Source organism: Hemitrygon akajei, chromosome 5 (genome assembly GCF_048418815.1).
Source record: "Hemitrygon akajei chromosome 5, sHemAka1.3, whole genome shotgun sequence".
NCBI lineage: Eukaryota > Metazoa > Chordata > Chondrichthyes > Myliobatiformes > Dasyatidae > Hemitrygon > Hemitrygon akajei.
Genome location: NC_133128.1, coordinates 12,901,523 through 12,923,821, shown reverse-complemented (window position 1 = coordinate 12,923,821; position 22,299 = coordinate 12,901,523). Strand labels below are relative to the sequence as shown.

At 43.0% G+C, this 22,299-nt stretch overlaps 1 protein-coding gene across 2 annotated transcripts in view; it reads left to right on the top strand.

Moving 5' to 3' along the window:
• Positions 1-22,299, top strand: part of LOC140727495 (neural cell adhesion molecule 2-like) — a 1,581,686-nt gene that overhangs the window by 1,164,880 nt on the left and 394,507 nt on the right. The window lies entirely within an intron of this gene.

The window sequence follows — 22,299 nt, the reverse complement described above, 5'->3', positions numbered from 1 at the left end:
ACATGAATAAAACAACGTAAACATCATTCTCCCTCTAACAGAGCTGGGAATGTTCAATGTTGATGCAGAAAAACACTCGGAGACACTAGAGACTGCAAATTCTGGCACAAGAGATTCTGCTGATTATCCCCAAATTCCCCACCTTTCTTCCATGGTCCACACTTCTTACCTATCAGATTACTTCTTCTTTAACTCTGTACCTCTTCCACCTATCAACTCCCAGCTTCTTACTTCCTTCCCCCTCCCCTCAACCCTCCCACCCTCCCCTCACCTTGTCTCATCTATCACCTCCCAACTTCTTACTCCATACTCCACCACCCGCTCATTTTCCCTCTAACCTGTTCTCAGCCACAACATGCCATTCAACCAGAAACGTGTATGCAGCCAGATGAAGCCTTTTCTCCAAGGCCAAGGTGCAAAACACAGTGCATACAGTCACACACAGAACACAACACGCATAGTTACTGTTGCGTCTGTACAACTACATTATCAGTTACGTAAAAACACTCACATGGAGGCGAGGTTAACTGATATATTTGCTTTACAGAGAGAGAGGACAACAGATCAATGTGTATGGGGTAAGTTATCAGTCGACAAGTAGTGCTAATGGGAGTCATTACACTAGATGAAATAGATTCATACATTTTACTTGCTCCCCTTGTGTTAATGTAACATAAAACTATATATATAACAAAACATTCAATTTCCCCTTAACGAGCCATGTTCAAATAAAAAACAAGAGAAAACCTGCTTTCACAATAACAGTCGAAATTCACTATACTAATGATTCAGTCTTTTGGGTGGCGCTCTGTGCTTTCAGGGAAGCACCTTTGGACAGAGAAACACAGAAAAACTACAGCACCATATAGGCCCTTCAGCCCACAATGCTGTGCTGAACATGTACTTACCTTAAAAATTACCTAGGGTTACCCATAGCCTTCTATTTATCTAAGGTCCATGTACCCATCCAGGAGTCTCTTAAAAGACCCTATTGTATCCACCTCCACCACCGTTGCTGGCAGCCCATTCCACGCACTCACCACTCTCTGCGTAAAAAAACTTACCCCTGACATCTCCTTTGTACCTACTTCCAAGCATCTTAAAACTGTGCCCTCTCGTGATAGCCGTTTCATGGGGAATGGCATCAGGTTTGGCCAGTGCATTGTCTAAGACAACTTTCTCTGTTGCTGGTATAACATTGCTGTTGGTGACATGATCATCACTGAGAGGTAATTCCTGTGGCAGTAATGTGCATGTCTTGTTGGATGCAGTTGACTCAATTGTGTTCTTCAGTTGAGCATCCAGTACCTGGTCCACATGATGTCCCTATGTCTGATCTCCAATATCACTGTGTACATCAGTGGTCCAGTTCTTGTAGCTATTCCACCGGTGTCCTCTTGTCTTCTTAGTAATCATGTGCAAGAACGTTGTGTTCAACTTCCTTGCTGATTTACTTGGCAACTGGCTGAGATGTTTATTCTGCACTTCCCTCCATAGATCTTGTTTCAGAAGGTCCATGCGAGATCTCAGATTCCTGCTCATGAACAGCATTGCAGGTGTTTGATTTGTCATCGCATGAACAGAGTTCTGATACACAAAGAGGAAGTTGTCCACCTTGTGCTGTAGAGAAATGCCCTCCTTGTCTGTAGCTTTAATGGACTTTCTGAAGATTTGGATAAACCTTTCAGCTAATCCATTCATTACTGGGTAGTGAGGATCTGACTTGAAATCTTTCATGCCATTTTTCTTCATGAAATGTCTGAAATCTTCTGACATGCATTGTTGTCCATTATAACACACGATTTATTCAGGTAAGCCATTTCTGGAAAAGGTACTCCTCAGAATGGAAGCATCTTTTCTGAGGTGGTTGACTTCATTGGTATGACCTCTCACCACTTCAAATGATCATCCACAGCAATCAGAACCATGGAGTTCATAAATGGCCCAGCGAAGTCAATATGCACTCTTTGCCCTGGTGAAGATGGTCACTCCCACAGGTGTAACGCTGCCTGTGAGGGTAAATGTTGAACTCTGTGGCATCCCAAACAGCTTTTAGTCTAGCCTTCAATCTGGCTATCTATTCCCAGCCACGTAGCTCCGGGTGAGACTCTTCACCTTGACTGTACCCAGATATCCTTCATGTAGATTCTCTAACACTCTGGTGCACAGTTTAGAGGAAACTACAACATGAAATGCACACATCAGGGTTCTTTGACACACAGACAGTTGGTCTTGTCTCACTGAGAACTCTGGAAACAAAGGATTGCCGTGAGCTGGCCTTCCTTGCATGGTGATGTAGTGCCAAGTAGTGCAAAGGGGAGTCATTGCGTTAAAAGAAATAGATCCATACATTATGGTTACAGTAGCACGCACAGTCCAAGATTCAAAGATTCAAAGGACACTTATTATCAAAGTATGTACTGTGTACCGAATACAACCCTGAGATTCATCTTCCCACAGACAGCCATGAAACAAGGAAACACCATGGAGCCTGTTCAAGGAAGAACATCGAACACCAATGCACAAAAGAGAGCAAATTGCGCAAACGGCAAAAAATAAGTGAAAAATTTCGATGGCCTTCGTCTGGTCAGGGAGAGCGAGGAGGTGATAGAAAGGAATTATAAGCAGGTGGTCACACCGGAGCCACGGGAGACAGACAAGCGGGTCACAGTCAGGAGGGGGAAGGGGAAGAGTCAGGTACTAGAGTGTACCCCTGTGGCTGTACCCCTTGACAATAAGTACTCTTGTTTGAGTACTGTTGGGGGGGACAGCCTACCTGGGGGAAGCAACAGTGGCCGTGCCTCTGACACAGAGTCCAGCCCCGTGGCTCAGAAGGGTAGGGAAAGGAAGAGGAAGGAAGTAGTGATAGGGGACTCTATAGTTTGGGGGTCAGATAGGTGATTCTGAGGTTGCAGGGAAGAAACTCGGATGGTAGTTTGCCTCCCAGGTGCCAGGGTCCTGGATGTTCCAGATTGCATCCAAGATATCCTGGAGGGAGAACAGCTAGAGGTCGTGGTACATATAGGTACCAATGACATAGGTAGGAAAAGGGAAGAGATCCTGAAAGCAGACTACAGGGAGTTAGGAAGGAAGTTGAGAACTAGGACCGCAAAGGTAGTAATCTTGGGATTACTGCCTGTGCCACGTGACAGTGAGTATAGGAATAGAATGAGGTGGAGGATAAATACTTGGCTGAGGGATTGGAGCAAGGGGCTGGGATTCAGATTTCTGGATCATTGGGACCTCTTTTGAGGCAGGTGTCAGCTGTACAAAAAAGACGGGTTGCACTTGAATCCCAGGGGGACCAATATCCTGGCGGGAAGGTTTGCTAAGGCTACTGGGAAGAGTTCAAACTAGAATTGTTGGGGGTGGGAACCGAGCTGAAGAGACTGGGGAAGAGGCGGTTGGCTCACAAATAGAGAAAGCTTGGAGAGTGTGTGAAGGAGGATAGGAATCCTCCCTCACACAATGACGTGGATAGGAAGAAGGAGGAGGTCCTGCAAAGAGAGTTTAGGGAGTTAGGTGCAAAGTTGAAGGACAGGACCTCCAGGGTTGCAATCTCAGGATTGATACTCGTGCCACGTGCTAGTAAGGCTAGAAACAGGAAGATAATGCAGCTAAATACGTGACTAAGGAGTTGGTGCAGGAGGGAGGGCTTCATGTTTCTGGACAATTGGGCCTTGTTCCGGGGAAGGTGGGACCTGTTCCAACGGGATGGGTTGCACCTGAACTGGAGGGTGACTAATATCCTTGCGGGAAGGTTTGCTAGTGCTTCTCTGGGGGGTTTAAACTAGATTTGTAGGTGGAGGGGAACCAGAATGTTAGAGCAGATAGTGAGGTGGTAGAGGATAAAAGTCATGCGAGAACTGCAAGTATGCTGCATGGAGAAAAGCCAGATCTAACATATAAAGAGGCTTTGAGTTAAGGGAAGCAGAATAAAGGGTGTAAAGGTAGTAAGGGAGAAGGGTTAAAGTGCATGTACGTCAGTGCAGGAAGCATCAGGAACAAAGGTGATGAACTGAGAGCTTGGATACATGCATGGAATTATGATGTAGTGGCCATTACAGAGACTTGTCTGGCACCAGGGCAGGAATGGATTCTCAATATTCCTGGATTTCAGTGTTTTAAAAGGGATACGGGTGGTGGGGGGGGGGGGGGGGTGGAGGAGGGGTGGCATTACTGGTCAGGGATACTATTACAGCTACAGAAAGGGTGGGTAATGTAGCAGGATCCTCCTTTGAGTCAGTATGGGTAGAAGTCAGGAACAGGAAGGGAGCAGTTACTCTATTAGGAGTACTCTATAGGCCCCCTGGTAGCAGCAGAGACACTGAGGAGCAGAGTGGGAGGCAGGTTTTGAAAAGGTGCAAAAATAACAGGGTTGTTATCATGGGTGACTTTAATTTCCCTAATATTGATTGGCACCTGATTACTTCCAATGGTTTAGATGGAGCAGAATTTGTTAAGTGTGTCCAGGATGGATTCCTGTCACAGTATGTTGACAGGCCGTCTAGGGAGAATGCCATACTAGATCTAGTATTAAGTAACGAACCAGGTCAGGTTACAGATCTGTCAGTGGGTGAGCATCTGGGGGACAGCGATCACCGCTCCCTGACCTTTAGCATTATCATGGAAAAGGATAGAATCAGAGAGGACAGGAAAATTTTTAATTGGGAAGGGCAAAGTATGAGGCTATAAGGCTAAAACTTGCGGGTGTGAATTGGGATGATATTTTTGCAGGGAAATATACTATGGACATGTGGTCGATGTTTAAGGATCTCTTGCAGGATGTTAGGGCTAAATTTGTCCTGGTGAGGAAGATAAAGAATGGTAGGGTGAAGGAACCATGGGTGACAAGTGAGGTGGAAAATCTGGTCAGGTGGAAGGCGGCAGCATACACGAGGTTTAGGAAGCAAGGATCAGATGGGGCTATTGAGGAATATAGGGTAGCAAGAAAGGAGCTTAAGAAGGGGCTGGGAAGAGCAAGAAGGGGGCATGAGAAGGCCTTGGCGAATAGGGTAAGGGAAAACCCCAAGGCATTCTTCAATTATGTGAAGAACAAAAGGATGTCAGATGTGAAGGTAGGACTGATTAGAGATAAAGGTGGGGAGATGTGCCTGGAGGTTGTGGAAGTGAGCAAGGTCCTCAATAAATACTTCTCTTTGGTATTCACCAATGAGAGGGAATTTGATGACGGTGATATGAGTGAGGTTGAAGTTCTAGAGCATGTTCATATTAAGGGAGAGGAGGTGTTGGAGTTGTTAAAATACATTAAGACGGGTAAGTCACGTCTCTGCTGCTTCAAATCGTTTCCTCATGTTACTAGATATTGTCCAACATTCTGAGCCATATAACATAACTGGATAAACGTAACATTTCAGTATTCTGAGGCAGGTTGTCATGCCTAGTTTAGTGTTGGTCAGTATACTCTTCGTTCTCGTAAATGTGTCTCTTGCCATCCCTATTCCTCTTTTGATGTCACCCAGCTTCCTAAGAAGCAAAAGTTCTGTAATTGTTTTATGTCTTCCCTGTTTATTCTCAGCCTGCAGGTAGGATTCTCCTTCTATTTGGCTATCACCATACATTCTGTCTTTTTGCAATTGATAAATAGACCCATGTTTGCACTTTCTTCAACAACTATATCAATCAAGTTTTGTAGTTCTTCCTCTGTACTTGAAATTAACACAAAAAATAAGATGTCTCTTATTTTTTGTAATATTGTTTTACTGTACATATTAAACAAATCAGGGGAGAAAACACACCCTTGTCTAACACCTCTCTTGATTTTCATAAACTGACTCACTTCTCCGTCTATTCTTACAACAGCAGTTTGTTCCCAGTACAGATTTCTGATTATGCGGAGGTCTTTCGAATCTAGATCTGGAGTTTCCTGTAATATTTCAAATAACTTATTGTGCTTCACTTTATCAAATGCTTTTGTGTAGTCAATAAAACAAATGAACAAATCTTTTTGCACTTGAATAGCTTGTTCTGATAATATCCTTAACATCAATATTGCGTTCCTTGTACCTTTGTCTTTCACAAAACCACATTGTTCTTTACCTATTTCAGCTTGTATCCTACTTTTAGCTCTTGTCATCAAAATTCTTAGAAGTTTCTTGGTGATATGACTCATTAAACTTATGGTCCTATATAATTCACATTCTATTGCTCCAGGTTTCTTAGGAAGAGTGATAAATACTGATTTTTTCATCTCTTCTGGTATTACTCCAGTCTCATAAATGTCATTGATTAAATCAGTAAGTTTTTCAATTCCATAATCTTCAAGGGCGATAATTCGTTCTATTACTAATTCATCAGGACCTGCTGCCTTTCCTTTCCATTACGAACTTCAGATTTTAAAATACTTGGACCTTCAATGTTCTTCTTAATTTCTAGTTTTTCACCTCGATTGTCTTCAAACAATTCCTGAATATACTCAGTCCACCTGTTCATAATCTCATCTTTTTCCATGATAATGGTACCGCCCTTCGCTTTCAAACATCCGCCAGAGGAACAGAGGAGCTTTTTACCAGTGATATTCTTGATTTGTTGATGTAACCTTTTTTGGATCAGTAACAGGGATTCTTTCTAGTTGCTCACATTCCTGGTTTAACCATTCCTCTTTGGCTTTTTCACATAAGCTTTTAACTTTTTTTATCTGAGGACTTATATTCTATAGGAGTTACTTTCTTCTGTCTCCTTTCTTCCATTAGATTTTTGATTTCATCTCTCATCCATTTATTCTTTGTGCTTTTTTCTTTTTTAGCAATCACTGACTTTGTTGATTCTACCAAGGCATGCTTTAGAGAGTTAAATTTCATTTCTACATGATTGCTATCATCTTCAACAGATTCTATTTCTAGACTTTGAGATCTATTCCTTACTTCAATTGAAAATTTTTGTCTAAAGTTTTCTTCTTTAATTAATTGTGAGTAGTCAAGGGATTGTTCAGGTTTTTGCTTCTTTAGTTTTTTAAGCTTTACTTGTATGTGACATAGTACTGAGTTACGGTCACTATTACATTCTGCACCTGGATATGTTTTCCATTGAGTCACAGAGTTTTTAAATCTTTGGTTTATAGTAATAAAGTCAATTTGATTTCTGGTGTTATCATCTGGACTCTTCCAGGACCACAAGTGTCTTGGATGGTTTTTAAAGTAGGGATTCATAATTGTTCATCTTGCACCATTCTACTCATTTCTCCCCTCTTTCATTTCTTTCCCCTAGTCCAAATTTTCCTATGGTATTTCCATCAGCACCTCGTCCTATTTTAGCATTTAGATCTCCCATGACAATAACAATATCTTGAGATTTGCATCCATTCTTTGCTTGTTCAAGCTCTTCATAGAATTTATCTGTATCCTCATTTGTTCCATCTGTTGTTGGTGCATATACCTGTATAATTGCCAAATCAAATGGTTGTCCTCTGAATCTAACAAGGAGCACTCTGGAACATACACTTGTTCCATACCTTACAATGTTTAGTATTAACGCACTTTAGTTTGTTACTCAGGTGTGATTCATCTGTAGATTTTATCCTTATCTCCATAAGTTATTGAGTGCTATGTGCTCTACTTTGCCCTCTGTTCAGAGAAACTTTGTATTGTTTCTGTATACATTATATATGTTATATACATGTGCCAAGGACGTGGCGGTGGAGCGAACCCAAGTGCTGAACACAGACGCTGCCGTCATAGTGAACGTGGGAAGGGTTCCAAGGGGGGCTTTACCCAGAGTCTTGGTCTTGGTAGATAATTCAGGAACAATTCTAGACTTAGAGCTGATAGTCCTAAACACCATGGAGAAAGGTGACTCCAAAGTCGACCAATGACCTGGCACCTTCTAATTATACTGCCTTGGTTGATGGCATGCAGGTGTTGGTAGTTATTGGAACCTGGGAATGATTGGGAACTAAACGAGGTGGTTAAGGCCCAATTCCTGAGGAAGATAGCCAGGTGCCAGAAGGGACCATGACAATACATGTATGTTGTTAAATAACAATAAACTTGACTTGACTTGATCACCAGATTAAAAAGCAGTTACTTCTCCCAAACTGACAGGCTGAGCAACACCTCCATGCATTAACCCACCCCACCACGCCCCACCACCACCACCACATACACGTCACCTGTAATACATAAAATCAGTCTATCAGTCTGCAAAAGTCTCAGGCACTGTAGCTACAGATGTGTGCCCAAGACCTTTGCACAGTACTGCTTACACAGTAAATTACTTGTACATTGCATGTTATAGGATTGCTTTTATTTTTGTATTTATTATGGTTTTTTATTGTGTTCTTTGTTCTTATTGTGTTTTTTTTTACTCTGCATCTGATCTGGAGAAGCAATCATCTTGTTCTCCTTCACACTCATGCACTGAAGAATGACAATAAACAATCTTGAACTATGTGCCTATAAAAGAGCTCAAGCTTAACGTCTTCGATAGACTCGATTATGAAGCAAGTTCAATGAGATGAAAATATTAATTCTCCTCCAATGTAAGATGTCTTATATCGCAGTTTGGAATTCTCATGTGAAACTTTTGCATTGCTCTTTGTATGGTAGTTGCTTTAAGGTGAATGTGGCTTCTTTGAGGTGCCCTGGCTTTGAGGCTGCAGAGGAAGACAGTACCCCAAACTTGGCCTATCACCTCCTGTGCTCAGGAGGCAATGAGGCCATTCTACCCAACTGGTGGACAGAGGGACACACACAAAATGCTGGAAGAACTCAGCAGGCCAGGCAGCATCTATGTTGCTGGCCAAAGCCCTTCAGCAGGACTTCAGGCCTGAAACGTTGACTGTACTCTTTTCCTTAGATGCTGCCTGGCCTGCTGAATTCCTCCAGCGTTTTGTGTGTGTTGCTCAGTGATGCACCATCAATAACTCTCAGAGACTGGAAGTGAACGATAGGCTTTTATTAACAGCGAAAAGGGAGCACGACATGTTGAAGACTGAGGGAGGAGCAGTGCCCCAATCGCCTTTATACAGGGGTCTGTGGGAGGAGCCACAGGAGCAGTCAGCAGAGGGGCGTGTCCAGACAGGTATACATAGTTTACCACACTCGGATTCCCAGCATCTGCAGATTTTCTCTTGTTTGTGGTGGACAGAGGGAATGTTTAATAAGGGAGCTCTTCCCCCCACCACCGCCTGGTTTGTTCTTTGCTGATTTCTTTCTTCTAGCTCACTCTGCTTCCTCTACTCTGCTCTCTGAAGCAGTGCACTATAAATCGCCCTCCACACCCCCACCCCTGGCAACCCCACCGTTTTCATTAATATAATATTTCAGAATGGTCCGCTCAAGCCCGAATTCATCAGGGTGATGTGTTTTGTCAAGGCTGCAGACCATGTAAGCAGGCTGGAATGAGTTATCGTGTGCATGTTTCGAAACTCATCACAGCCCCGGGCATTTAAAGGCTATTGAGGAGGTCTTCGGAGTTTCTTGTGAGAACGGCAGCATCAGTCAGAATAATGCATGATCTGTCCCACAGACTGTCTTGCACTGCAGAGATAATGATCCTGGCAAAGGTGAGAGACAATTTGTGTAAAGCACTCTGCTGCCATGGAGCCTGCCACAGCACAGTAACATCTCTCAGGCTGGAGGTTCTCTTTCACCCGTAGCCTGTCTCCCTTTTCATGTTCACAGTCAGCGTTGTAGAGTTGTAGTTGACAGACTGAGTCACAGTGTGAGTTTGGGACGTTGTTCGCTGCAGGGTGAGGGACGATTTCACGGAGATGTTTAAAATCATGAGCGGGTTGGATAGGGTGAATGCGCCAATCTCTTTCCTGGGGTCCTGGAATCAAGAACTTGTGGGCATAGATTGTTGCCCTGCGGCCCATGTCCCATGTGCTTTTGTTTACATTTCTTTGCTATCTTTTTCAAATTGGATATATGTGTTTGTTTTTAGTGAATTTTATTGTATTTCTTTGTTTAGTTAGTGCCTGCAAGAAGATAAATCTCAGGGTTGTATATGACATACACACTTTTATAATAAATTTAAATTTTGAATTTTGAACTTTGAACTTAAATCTAGGCTCAGATAAGAGGAGAGAGATTTAGTAGGAACCTGAGGGGCAACATTTTAACACAGAATATAGAGCACTACAACAGAGGGCAGGCCCTTTGGCCCATGATGTTATGCCAACCTTTTAACCTACTCCAAGGTCATCCTAATTCTTCCCCCCTCAATAGCCCACCATTTTTGTGTCACCCATGTGCCTATCTAAGAATTTCTTGTGTTTTCCTCAACCACCACCTTTGGTATGGTGTTTCACACACCCACCACTCTCTGTATCAAAAACTTACCTTTGACATCCCCACTACAGCTTCCTCCAATCACTTTAAAGTTATACCCCTTCATATTAGCCATTTTCACCCTGACTATTCACTCAATCTATGCCTCTTTTCATCTTCTCACCTTTGTCAAGACAATTCTCATCCTGCTTCACTCCAAAGAGAAAAGTCATGGCTCGCGAAACCTATTCTCATGAGATATACTCTCTAACCCAGTCAGCATCCTGGTAAACCTCCTCTGCACCCTCTCTCAAGATTCCACATGCTTCCTATAAAGAAGCGACCAGAAATGAACACGCTACTCCAAACGTGGTCTAACCAGGGTTTCATAAAGCTGCAGTATTGCATCACCCAGAGGAACAAACTGCCAGAGGAAGTGGTTGAGGCAGGAAGGTGGAAAGAGTTCTGACTGGATGCACCTCAGCCTGCTGCAGAAGCTCTGGTGATCAGGATTGCAAGAAGCTGCAAAGATGCAAACTCAACCAGTTCCATCATGGGCACAACCCTCCCAGTCGTCGAAAGCATCTTCAAGAGCCAATGTCTCAAAAAGAGGCATTCATCACAACGGACCCTCACCATTTGGGTCGTGCTCCCTTCTCATTACCACCATCAGGGAAGAGATTAAGGAGCTGAAAATCCATTCTCAATTATTCAGAACCAGCTTCTACCCCTCCATCATCAGATATCTGAATGGTCCATGAATCCAGGAATATTACCTCATTATTTTTTTTGCACTATTTATTTATTTGGTAATTACTGTAAGTAGTAGTGCAATCATTTGAGTCACATGTACTGTTCTCCATTGGTGGGTTCTCAGATAGGATCCACATATTCTGGTGCAGTAAGAACAAGAGTGAGTGTTAGTTGCGGCTAGTGGTTGAGTCATTTGGTTGTATAGTCTTTCATTTCATATCCGCAGCTTGCTTTCTGGGGCACAGTGGATGTCAGTCTCTGTCCCTCTTGAACAGATTTCCTTGAGGTGTGTCTATTGAGTGCAATATCTTCCCAGCTTTTAGATGTAATGATGAATTTCTTCAGGCTGATTTTGATGTTGTATTTGAAGCATTTCCTTTGCCCACTGGGGGCTCGCTGACCTTCATTCAACAGGGAAAGAAGGATCTGTTTGGGAGACATGAGTTAGGCATCCTGATGACATGACCTATCCATCAGAGTGGATGTTGATTTATCAAGGGGGAGATGCTCTTCATATTGGCATCCTCCAGTGAGCTGGTGTCAGTGCATCTGTCCTTCCAGGTGATTTTCAAAATGTTTTGTAAGGAACTTTGGTGGTATTGTCCCAGGAATTTCAGGTGATCCATAATTCAGCTCCACAAGTAATGCAGGAAGGATGACTACTTTATAAGCCAAAAGTCTTGTTTGGACTTATAGGTCACAGCCTTCAAAGACTCTTTTCCTTTATCTTTCATGGCTCCACTTGTACTGGTGGTTGATTTCAGAGTCGATGTCTGCTATTTTGAGGAGAGAATGCTGCCAAGGTAGGGAAAGTGGTCTACAGTTTCAGGGTGGCATCATCAACTTTTATGGAAGGCTGGATAAATGGTTGGCTGGGTGGTGGCTTATATCAGATCTGTGTGTATGTCATCAAAAGTTCATGAATTTCCAATGATTTTATGCCTGTTTACTGTACTGTTGGGTTACAGGGTGGAGATACACCTTTACCAAAGAAGGTGTAAGGCACTCTCTCCCTCCGCTAGCCTGAAAATCACCCTTGGGCAAGGTGTAGCACCGGTATAACCCCCCTCATCGCAGACAAAGGAAGCCATGGGAACAGGGTGCGGATGGTCATATCAGCAGATGGTGCATATCACAAGCCCTGGTTATACGATCATTCATGCCTGGCAGACAATCTTTGAAGAGTATTGATATTGGCACATAGCAATACTGTACTATAGCAACAGTGAACTATGGAGGCCAAGTTAATGGTGTATTTAAGGAAAAAATTGATAACATATTAATTCATAAGTGGGTTAAGGGTTCATAGTGCTCAGGCAGCTCAGTGTGTCCTACAGTACAGTAGCAGGCCCTACAGCCCAAATGGCCATGCTGACCAAGGTACCTCACACAAAGTGGTCCTATTTGCTAGTTATATGGAGAAGGTGAGTCAATGGATTGGAAAAAGAGAACGGCCATGATAGCTAGGTGGAGCTTGTTCAAAGGACTGAATGGCCAACTTGTCCGATTCTGTCTGATATCTAATAGTCTTTTAGGAGAGCCTGTTCCAATAGGAGGAGGGTCAGTAACCAAGGTCACCAAGATCATAATGTTTGACAGGGGAGCGAGAGCAGAGATAACAAGGTGATTTTGCCATAACGCAGAATGTTGCTGTGATTTAGACTGCATGCCAAGAGGAACAAGATGACGCTTGTGTACATCGCTCCTTCAGTTGACATCTTTTGGATAGATCATAAAACCATATCTTTCACTTCTTGTATGCCTTTTACACATGCTTTTCTTCTTGAAAGTGACTCTGGAACTGTTGGAGCCTGTGATTTGCAGTTTGGGTGTTCTCTGCAGTCTCCGAGAGGATTCTGGGAGGCGGAGTTAGCATGCACGAACCTCGTGGTGAGAAGGCTGCGGGGCCCAAGCCAATGCTCAACTCCATTTCACTGATTAAAGCAACAAGGGAGATTTAAACATCAAGGCTAACGTGGAGTGGGAGCACAGGCTGCTTGTCTTATGATGGCCAGTGAGATCACTCTGCTGCTAGAGAGGGGAGAGTGGCTTTTGATCGCTCTGCTGCCAGAGAGGGGCAACTGCCTTTTGATCACTGGGAGCTCACTCTGCTGCTGGAGAGGGGAGAGTGGCTTTTGATCGCTCTGCTGCCAGAGAGGGGCAGCTGCCTTTTGATCACTGGGAGCTCACTCTGCTGCTGGAGAGGGGAGACTGCCTTTTGATCGCTCTGCTGCCAGAGAGGGGAGACTGTTCTTTGATTGCTGGAGGAATCACTCTGCTGCTGCAGGGGAACGTTACCCAGATTTTCTGCATTTTGGATATGGACTCCGGCTATAGACTTTTCATCAGTCTTCTAGATTTTATACTCTATGTTTTTTACCCGATCTTTCTCATTTTTGTGTGTAGGGGGAGGAGGATTTTGGGGTGAATGTGTCCTGTTTTTGTTCAGTTTTTTTGCTGGAAGGAGGGATTTGGGGGTTAATGATCGTGCTACCATTCTTTTATTTCATAGTTACAAAGCTACCTGGAGAAGAATTTCAGAGTTGTGTACTTTGATAATAAATGACCCATTGAACCTATGAAGTGTAATTTTCAAAGATAAACTGAGCAAAATGAGAAAGCAACAGAATAGGCGAATGAGGCAACAGAGGTGCAATGGGTTGAATGGCAGTTTCTCTGGATCATACCTCCAATTAATCAACATGAACCACACAGCTGAAATTATGTATGCCCTCTTCCCGCTGCTGCCAGCAGGAAAGAGGTACAGGAACCTTAGGACCCACACCACCAGCTTCGGGAACAGTTCGTACCCTTCAACCATCAGGCTCCTGATCCAAAGGGGGTAACTTCACTCACCTCAACACTGAAATATTCCCGCTTTCAAGAAGGCTGCAGCTTATTTTCTTAGTATTACTTATTTACTTATTCTTGCATTATTATTAAGTTTTTTGTATTTGCAGAGTTTGTTTTCTTTTGCACATTGGGTTTTTTGTCAGCATTTTGTGTAGTTCTTCATTGATTCTATTGTAGTTCTTTGTTCGACAGGGAATGCCTGCAAGAAAATGAATCTCAGGGTAGTATATGGTGATATATACGTTCTATGATGATCAATTTCTTTTGAACTTTGAACTATGAACTTCGTAGCAGCTTGTCATACTTTGGCAACAAGCCCAGAACTGGTTAGAAAACAATTCAATTTAGAATCCTTAGAAACAAGGGGGCAATCAGGACAAACAGGTGCTCAGACATTTTGTCAATAGAAGCTTCTTTTATTTTCCTTGTGTCCATCTTCTTCTCCCATTTAAATTTCCTCAGTATTTCTGCATCACAGGAAGGTCACAGAGGCTTTCAAGAAGGTGCAGAAGAGGTTCACCAGGATTAGAGATTGTGGCTATAAGTAGAAGTTGGTCAAATTTGGGTTGTTTTCTCTGGAGCATCAGATGTTGAGGAGAGGCCTGGTATACAGTTATAAAATAATGAGATACCTAGACATCATAAATAGCCAGAGTCTTTTTCACAGGGCTTGTCCATTCATTGTGTGCCATCTGGTATACGTGGACAATCATGCTCTTTCCATGACCATGATTGTACTTGGCAAATTTTTCTACAAACATGGTTGACATTTCGCAGGGTAGAATTGTGAAATACAGGAGGGCATAGCTTTATTGCAAGAAGGGGAAATTTAAAGGTCACGAAAGTCAAAAATGCGCTTTTTTTTGTCATACACACAAGTTTGTGTATGTGCAAGGCCAGAGTAATTGTGATATCCATGGAGGGATGCTGCCGACTGGCACATTCCGGGCTGCAGGAGTACATGCTGTGAGATGCACTGAAACTTAGTACAGCCACCGTGTGGACTTGGTGGATGAGGACTGCAGTATAGGGTCCGTCTGCTACTGGACACCATATGAGTAGCAACAGTCCCATTGGTTTTATGGAATGCAATAGAGCACTACGTAATATATTGACTGTGAATGTAAAAATGAAAATACATTGTATGGTTTATTCCTTTTTTATAAGAATAAATTTTATTTTGATATAAAAGCAATTGAACACTACTTAACATATCTAGGAAACAAAGAATGAAAAGGCATTGCACGGTTTATTCATGTAAATAAAATTAAAGCTTATTTGTCACATGAACATAAAAAAATACAGTGAAGCATACAGTTTTGCATCAACAATCAACATAGCCTGAGGATGATGCTGGAGGCAGTCTGTAAGTGTGACCACAATTCCGGCACCAAAATAGCATGCCCACAACTTACTTGGAAATAATTTTTATCACGAATAAATTTTATTTTGATTAATAAAAACAGAAAAGCTTGCAGCAGCATAGCATCGAAGACACAAGCTTCACAAGACATATAAATTAAGCATAAATTATATAAAATTATACAAGATTTACACAGAGAGTGTTAGGCACCTGAAAAGCATTGCCAGGTGATAGAATTCCAACATTTAAGAGGCATTTAATCAGGTGCATGAACAGGCAGGGAACGTGTGAAAACAGATCTTGCAAAGGCAAAGGAAATTAATTTGTACTGGCATCATCTTCGGAACAGACCTCCTGAGCCAAAGTGTCTCTGTGCTCTCCGTCTCCCTCTCCTCCTTTCTCTTTTACGTTCTCTCTTCCCTCTACTTCTCTCACTCTCCTCTCTCAAAATCACAAACATATCATTGACATAAAAGGAACTAAGTTGAAATAAAAAATAACATAATAGATAGTGCAAAAGAGAAATAGTGTTTCTCCTCTCTGCTCCACCATCCCTCTCTCTCTCCCTCTCCCTTTCTCTCACTCTCTCTTTCACCATCCCTCTTCCTGAATCTCCCTGAAGTTTGTTTTCCTTCACTCCAGCTATTAGCTGAATGCCAGTTAATGTCTGGAGCCCACCAACCTTTGACAGTTCTGGAATAGGAGGTAATCAATAGTTTCACCAGGAAATAAGACCAGCAGCTGAAGACCAGAGGTGGAGATTGGAGGAATAAAACTGATTGTTCTAGAGTAAGCCAGCATGAATTCAATGGGTCAACTGGCCTCAATCTGTGTCATCTTGAACTTCCAACACCGTCCTCCATTCTCCTCCCTCTCCGAGGCAACTTTCATTACCTTATCTGATGTCCCCCATGAAGATCAATAACCTGTTTAAAATGCACTGATGCGAGTTGGCAAGTCCAGCCGGAGGTTTGATCACATGATCCCAATCTGGCCCATGCTCCTCATCTTACTATTGGTCACCCTCATAGCAACACCACAACCCCCAAATGGTGGTCAAGCAATACTGAATTATCAATCTTTTAACTCCAATAGATAAAAATGGTCATTGAAGTATCACTGGAACACAATTACCTATTTTTTAAAGTACCCTTGATATTTCTCCAAGGTTTTTATGCAGAGAAATAGCTCTTGGAGCTTCTTTGCTGATTATCGTGTGAAGAAAAGGGAGCCTCATGGAGCTGTATAACACCCACAATCCTGGAGTACATTAAAAGAGTAAACACATAATTAAACATACACTTGGTGGCCACTTTATTAGGTACACCTGCTCAGTAATGCAAATAACTAATCAGCCAATCATCTGGCAGCAACTCAATGCATAAAAGCATGCAGACATGGTCAGGAGGTTCAGTTGTTGTTCAGACCAAACATCAGAATGGGGAAGAAATGTGATACAGTGTGTTTGACCAGGGAATGGTTGTTGGCGCCTGACTGGGTGTTCTGAGAATCTCAGAAACTGTTGACCTTCTGGGATTTTCATGCACAACAGTCTCTAGAGTTTACAGAGAATGGTGCAAAACACAACAAAATTGCTCAGTGAGCAGTAGTTTTATGGGCAAAAAACACATTGAGAGAAGTCATGGGACAATGCCCAGACTGGTCAAGATGACAGGAAGGTGGAAGTAACTCAAATAACCACACGTTACAACGGTGGTGTGCAGAAGAACATCTGTGATTGCACACCACGTCAAACCTAGAAATGTGAGTTGGTTATAGCAGCAGAAGACAACACTGGGTTCCACTCCTCTACCTAATAAAGTGGCCACTGAGTGTAACTTTCAACTGCTATGGAACACAGTGATTTAAATACTAACATGGAATGATAATTATCCCAAAGTTCAAAAGGAATTTATTAGCATATGCTACCCTGAGATGTATTTTCTTGTGGGCATTTACAGAAAAGTAAAGAAATACAATAGAATTTGCTTAAAACTATAAATAACAGAGACAGGTAACTAACCAATGTTCCACAGAAGATAAATTGTGCAAAAATAAATAAATAAATCTGAGTTGTAGAGTCCCTGAAAATGAGTCCATAGACTGTGGAGGCAGTTCAGTATTGTGGTGAATGAAGTTATCCATGCTGGTTCAGGAGCCTGATGGTGGTACAGTAATAACTGTTCCTGAACCTAGTGGTGAGGGACCTAAGGCTTCTGAACACATGAGTGAGTGGAGAACATCTCCTCAATGATGGGGATCCTAGATGATGGCTGCTGCTTGCTTGTAGCAGTGCTCCGTGCAACTGTGCTCAACAATGGGTAGGGCTCTGCCTTGTTTATTTATTAATATGATTTCTTTCTTTATGTATTTGCACAGTTTGTTGTCTTTTGCACTCCGGTTGAACGCCGATGCGCTCTTTCAATTATCCCGTTATGGTTCTTATTCTATTATGGATTTATTGAGTACGCCCACAAGGAAATGAATCTCAGGCTTGTAGAAACATAGAAACATAGGTGCAGGAGTAGGCCATTCGGCCCTTCGAGCCTGCACCACCATTCAGTATGATCATGGCTGATCATCCAACTCAGAACCCTGTACCTGCTTTCTCTCCATACCCCCTGATCCCTTTAGCCACAAGGGCCATATCTAACTCCCTCTTAAATATAGCCAATGAACCGGCCTCAGCTGTTTCCTGTGGCAGAGAATTCCACAGATTCACCACTCTCTGTGTGAAGAAGTTTTTCCTCATCTCGGTTCTAAAAGGCTTCCCCTTTATCCTTAAACTGTGACCCCTCGTTCTGCACTTCCCCAACATCAGAAATAATCTTCCTGCATCTAGCCTGTCCATCCCTTTAGAATTTTATACGTTTCAATAAGATCCCCCCTCAATCTTCTAAATTCCAGTGAGTATAAGCCTAGTCGATCCAATCTTTCTTCATATGAAAGTCCTGCCATCCCAGGAATCAATCTAGTGAACCTTCTCTGTACTCCCTCTATGGCAAGAATGTCTTTCCTCAGATTAGGGGACCAAAACTGCACACAATATTCTAGGTGCATTCTCACCAAGGCCTTGTACAACTGCAGTAGAACCTCCCTGCTCCTGTACTCAAATCCTTTTGCTATGAATGCCAACATACCATTTGCCTTTTTCACCGCCTGCTGTACCTGCATGCCCACCTTCAATGACTGGTGTACAATGACACCCAGGTTTCGTTGCATCTCCCCTTTCCCTAATTGGTCACCGTTCAGATAATAATCTGTTTTCCTGTTCTTGCAACCAAAGTGGGTAACCTCACATTTATCCACATTAAATTGCATCTGCCATGAATTTGCCCACTCACCTAACCTATCCAAGTCACCCTGCATCCTCTTAGCATCCTCCTCACAGCTAACACCGCCGCCCAGCTTCATGTCATCAGCAAACATGGAGATGCTGCATTTAATTCCCTCGTCTAAATCATTAATATATATTGTAAACAACTGGGGTCCCAGCACTGAACCTTGAGGTACCCCACTAGTCACTGCCTGCCATTCTGAAAAGGTCCCATTTACTCCCACTCTTTGCTTCCTGTCTGCCAACCAATTCTCTATCCATATCAATACCATACCCCCAATACTGTGTGCTTTAAGTTTGCACACTAATCTCCTGTGTGGGACCTTGTCAAAAGCCTTTTTAAAATCTAAATATACCACATCCACTGGCTCTCCCCTATCCACTCTACTAGTTACATCTTCAAAAAATTCTATAAGATTCATCAGACGTGATTTTCCTTTCACAAATCCATGCTGACTTTGTCCGAGGATTTCACCTCTTTCCAAATGTGCTGTTATCACATCTTTGATAACCGACTCTAGTATTTTCCCCACCACCGATGTCAGACTAACCAGTCTATAATTCCCCAGTTTCTCTCTCCCTCCTTTTTTAAAAAGTGGGGTTATATTAGCCACCCTCCAATCCTCAGGAACTAATCCAGAATCTAAGGAGTTTTGAAAAATTATCACTAATGCATCCACTATTTCTTGGGCTACTTCCATAAGCACTCTGGGATGCAGACCATCTGGCCCTGGGGATTTATCTGCCTTTAATCCCTTCAATTTACCTAACACCACTTCCCTACTAACATGTATTTCCCTCAGTTCCTCCATCTCACTAGACCCTCGGTCCCTTACTATTTCCGGAAGATTATTTATGTCCTCCTTAGTGAAGACAGAACCAAAGTAGTTATTCAATTAGTCTGCCATGTCTTTGTTCTCTATGATCAATTCACCTGTTTCTGACTGTAAAGGACCTACATTTGTCTTGACCAATCTTTTTCTTTTCACGTATCTATAAAAGCTTTTACAGTCAGTTTTTATGTTCCCTGCCAGCTTTCTCTCATAATCTTTTTCCCCTTTCCTAATTAAGCCCTTTGTCCTCCTCTGCTGGTCTCTGAATTTCTCCCAGTCCTCAGGTGTGCTGCTTTTTTTTACTAATTTATATGTTTCTTCTTTGGACTTGATACTATCCCTAATTTCCCTTGTCAGCCATGGGTGCACTACCTTCCCTGGTTTCTTCTTTTGCCAAACTGGGATGAACAATTGTTGTAGTTCATCCATGCGATCTTTAAATGCTTGCCATTGCATTTCCACTGTCAACCCTTTAAGTATCATTTGCCAGTCTATCTTAGCTAATTCACGTCTCATACCTTCAAAGTTACCCTTCTTTAAGTTCAGAACCTTTGTTTCTGAATTAACTATGTCACTCTCCATCTTAATGAAGAATTCCACCATATTATGGTCACTCTTACCCAAGGGGCCTCGCACGACAAGATTGCTAACTAACCCTTCCTCATTGCTCAATACCCAATCTAGAATGGCCTGCTCTCTAGTTGGTTCCTCGACATGTTGGTTCAGAAAACCATCCCGCATACATTCCAAGAAATCCTCTTCCTCAGCACCCTTACCAATTTGGTTCACCCAATCTATATGTAGATTGAAGTCACCCATTATAAATACTGTTCCTTTCTTGCATGCATTTCTAATTTCCTGTTTAATGCCATCCCCAACCTCACTACTACTGTTAGGTGGCCTGTACACAACTCCCACCAGCGTTTTCTGCCCCTTAGTGTTATGCAGCTCTACCCATATTGATTCCACATCCTCCAGGCTAATGTCCTTCCTTTCTATTGCTTTATCTCCTCTCTAACCAGCAATGCTACCCCACCTCCTTTTCTTTCCTGTCGATCCCTCCTGAATATTGAATATCCCTGGATGTTGAGCTCCCATCCTTGGTCACCCTGGAGCCATGTCTCTGTGATCCCAACTATATCATATTCATTCATAACTATCTGCACATTCAATTCATCCACCTTGTTACGAATGCTCCTCGCATTGACACACAAAGCCTTCAGGCTTGTTTTTACAACACTCTTAGCCCTTATACAATTATGTTGAAAAGTGGCTCTTTTTGCTTTTTGCCCTGGATTTGCCTGCCTGCCACTTTTACTTTTCACCTTACTACTTTTTGCTTTTACCCTCATTTTACACCCCTCTGTCTCTCTGCACTTGTTCCCATCCCCCTGCCACATTAGTTTAAAGCCTCCTGAACAGCAGTAGCAAACGCTCCCCCTAGGACATTGGTTCCAGTCCAGCCCAGATGCAGACCATCCTGTTTATACCGGTCTCACCTCCCCCAGAACTGGTTCCAAACCCCCAGAAATTTGAATCCCTCCCCCTTGCACCATTTTTCAAGCCACGTATTCATCTGAAATATCCTCCTATTTCTACTCTGACTAGCACGTGGCACTGGTAGTAATCCAGAGATTATTACCTTTGTGGTCCTACTTTTTAGTTTATCTCCTAACTCCCTAAATTCACCTTGTAGGACCTCATCCTGTTTTTTACCTATATTGTTGGTAACTATGTGCACCACGACCACTGGCTGTTCACCCTCCCATTCCAGAATGTCCTGCAGCCGCTCAGAGACATCCTTGACCCTTGCACCAGGGAGGCAACATACCATCCTGGAGTCTCATTTGCGGCCGCAGATACGCCTATCTATTCCCCTTACAATCAAATCCCCTATCACTATAGCTCTCCTACTCTTTTTCCTTCCCTCCTGTGCCGCAGAGCCACCCATGGTGCAATGAACTCGGCTGCTGCTGCCTTCCCCTGATGAGACATCTCCCCCAACAGTATCCAAAACAGTACATCTGTTTAGGAGGGAGATGACCTCAGGGGACTCCTGCACTACCTGCCTACTGCTACGCTGTCTAGTGGCCATCCCTTCCCTTTCTGCCTGTGTAGCCTTTACCTGCGGTGTGGCCAACTCACTGAACGTGCTATTCACGACTTTCTCAGCATCACGAATGCTCCAGTATGAATCCAATCGCAGCTCCAGACGCTCAATGCGGTCTGCCAGAAGCTGCAGTTGGACACACTTCCTGCACACATAGTCATCAGGGATGCTGGAAGTATCCCTGATTTCCCACATGCTGTAGGATGAACAAACCACGGGGCCGATCTCAGCTGCCATGACCTACCCAATACTTGCCTCAACTTTTGAAACTTTCTCCTTTGAAAGGAACTTACCCGGCCTTACCTCACTTGGAGTGAAGCTTGTCCTCAGCCTCTCGAGTCAAAGCCTAAAATCTCCACTCCTTCACTGGCCCACTCACTCACTGGCCGCTTTATGGTGACACTCTGTGTACTTTGATAATAAATGTACTTTGAACTGTGTTTAGACTGTGTCCACCACTTTCTGTAGACCTTTCCATCTCTGGGCATTGGGGTTTCCATAGCAGACCATAGGGTAGGTATGCATCACTTTTAAAATATCACTTTCAAAAAGGCTGCAGAAAAGAGTCATGAGGAACTGGAGGGCTTGAGATATAAGCAAAGACTGAATAACTGAAGCTTATTTCCCTCGGAGTACATGGGATGACCTTACAGTAAATCATGATGGGCAGAGATAGTGTGCATGGTCAGTGTAGGGGAATCTCAAACTAGTGGCCATTGATTGTAAGTGAAAGGAGTAAAATTTAAAAGTGTCCTAAGAGACATACTGTGTTTTTCACACAGATGGTGGTGGGCTTATGGAATGAGAGGCCAGAGGCAGGT